Below are 3,059 nucleotides of genomic sequence, written 5' to 3' on the forward strand. Positions count from 1 at the left end.
CATCAGCCGACGCCATCTTCTTCAGTGTTTCTTGCCCCAGATGCCAGGTTCCCTCCAAGGAAGGCTAAATTTAGAGAATGGATAAAATTCCAGACATGCACAATAGTAATAAACAGATACACCATAAAAGCTATCCCCAGCTAAGTTGGAAAAGGGGTAGTGGACCCAAAAAAGTAAATTACAGAGGGGGAGGAGGAGAAACCTGACTGCAGTTGCATATCTATCGGACATCTACATTTATGGTAGGTACAAAACTGTACTATGTCCTTCAAGAATGCAACTGCAGTCCTGACATATGGGTTGAATACCATAGCCAAGCTGGGGGTGGTAGGATCTAAGAAAAGGATGGTGAAGCTAAAATGCCCTGCAGGACTGCCGAAGCAAAGCCTGCTTGGGATCTGGAGTATAAAGGCAGGTTGTAGTGTTTGGAAAATGTATGCATGGAGCTCCATGTAGCAGCTTCTAGAATGTCCTTTGTAGCCACCCCTCTTAGAAAGGCTGTGGAGGTGGCTATAGCTCTGGTGGAGTATGGCCTGATATTGGCTGGCACACCTTTTCCATGGAAAGAGCAACAGAATCTGATGCAGTGTCCAATCCATTTTGAAACTGTTTGTTTGGAAATTGCCTTTCCTTGCACTCCAGCAGCGTAAGCTACAAATAATTGGTCAGACTTGCTGTTGGCCTTTGTTCTGTCCAAGTAGTAGCGTAATTGTCTGTGTATGTCCAAAGTGTGCAGCAGCTTTTCTCCTTTATTTTGAGGATTGGGAAAGAAAGTAGGCAGGTGAATTGCTTGATTTAGAGACACCCTGGATATCACTTTTGGCATGAATGAAGGATTGGTTCTTAAAGAAACTCTGTCCTGATGAAAAATGAGGAATGGAGGTACTGCCATGAGGGCCTGTATCTCTGAGACTCTTCTTGCTGAGGTAACTGCCAACAGGAAAACTGTTTTCCAGGAGAGAAATTGCATTTCTGAAGATGCTGCTGGCTCAAAAGGAGGAAGAGTTAGTTTTTCCAAGACAAAGTTGAGGTCCCATGCAGGCACTAGTGGTTTCCTGGGAAGTTTGATATTCTTTATCCCTCTTAGAAACTGTTTTAGCAAAGGATGTGAAAACACAGGTGGATCACGGTTATATTTTGCTGAGATTGCTGAAGCGTGTATTTTTATGGAAGAATATGAAAGGCCACTATGAAGCATTTCTGTCAAGTATTCTAGTATCTGTGGCATGCTTATTACTGATACATCCTGACCCTTGTTGGCATTCCAGGCGATGAATCTCTTCCATTTGGCTGAATAAGTTTTTCTGGTGGAAGGTCTGCGTGCTTCCAGTAAGATCTCTTGAACTTTTTTGGAGAGAGAAATATGGATAGAAGTCATGGGACCCTCCAAGCTGTCAGCTGCAATGTTTGCAGGTTGGGATGAACAGTCCTGTATTTGTGCTGAGTTAGAAGCAGAGGCCACTGAGGCAGGGGCCACGGCTTGGTGCGAGATATGCTCCTTAGCAATGGATACCAGTGCTGCCTTGGCCAGTCTGGAGCTATCAAAATACCTTTCGGTTGTTCTGCTTTGATCTTCAGTAACACCTTGGTCATTAATGGTAGAGGTGGGAATGCATAGATTGTCAGAGAATTCCAGCTGAAGGAGAGAGCATCCATTCTCCAGGCTTGAGGATGGTGTGTCCTCGAACAGAACTTCTTCAGATGATGATTGAGGTGAGAGGCAAAGAGATCTATGTCCGGCCTTCCCCATGCATGAGTTATTTGTGAGAAAATGTCTGGATGCAGCATCCATTCATGCGGGTCCAAAATGTTTCTGATTAGACTGTCCGCCAGAACATTGTCCTTGCCTGGAACAAACTGGGATTATAGGTTCATAGGTTTATACTAGGCTATCTGCCCTAAGGCATTTATAAGCCTAGCCCAAAGTTATGTGGCTTACGCCACCCCTTATGTTAGAAATAATGTGCCCATTAGTTTGTTGTGCCTCTGTCCAGCAGTGACACAGAGATGATTCCCGGGGTAAACCTACGATCTCCCATCCACCGGTCAAGATTTCTCTTGAACAGAGCCAGTGAGGTGCTCTGCCTCACATGGACCGGGATTTTATTCCACAGCATGGGGAGTCTCTGGGTGATAAATCTATCCCTCCAGCACGTCCTATTTATATCCGTGCTAAGGTTTAAGTCACTTGCTCTAGAGGTTCTGGTGGATTTGGATTTTTTGAGGTGGAGCATGTCCATTAATTCCGGGTTGGTCATGGCCTTGTATGTCAGGCGCAGGTCACCTCTGAGCAGACGGTATGCAACTGAATAGAGTTGGAGTTTCTTCAGTCTGGCAGTATATGACAGGTTTTGGAGTCCCTTTATCCTTTTGGTGAGGAACTTTTGGGGTCTCTCCAATTGCTGCAGGTGTCGGGTGAGATACATCCCGAATGGGGCATTGTACTCGATCACTGGTCTGATAAGTGAAGAGTACAGGGGAACAATGACCTCACTTGATCTGGATGTGAATCCCTTCATGATCAAATGGGCAATGTAGAAGGTCTTTCGAACCACTTTAGCAACTTGAGTGTCAAATGAGAGGCCACTGTCAACCTGGGTACCCAGGTCCCTGATAACCTCTTCTGTGCTTAGTGGGTTGCCACCTATATGGTAGCTTGGGGTTACCTTGTTTTTCCCGAAGGGTATGACTATACACTTTTGCTTAACTTCAGGCCATGGCTCTGGCACCAGCTATCAGTTTCCGTGAGACCCTCTGAAGGATGTCTGTGTCCGATGTACTATCCACTATGGCACCCAGTTTGCAGTCATCCGCAAACTTTGTCAGCCATAGTCCTCCTATGTTTGCCTGCACTTCTGAGAAGTAGATGCCGAACAATAGGGGCCAAGGACTGAGCCCTGTGGGACACCACTTGTAACCGGCTTGGAGTCTGACATGGCTCCAGTAACTCTAACCCTGTGGGTTCTGTCCTTTAGCCAGTTTGCAACCCCATCTTGTGACATATGGGTTTACATTTAAGCTGGTAAGTTTCTCTATGATACCCGAGTGGGGTATTGTGT

Source organism: Protopterus annectens, chromosome 8.part1 (assembly GCF_019279795.1).
Source record: "Protopterus annectens isolate FY-2018-M chromosome 8.part1, PAN1.0, whole genome shotgun sequence".
NCBI classification, from domain to species: domain Eukaryota; kingdom Metazoa; phylum Chordata; order Ceratodontiformes; family Protopteridae; genus Protopterus; species Protopterus annectens.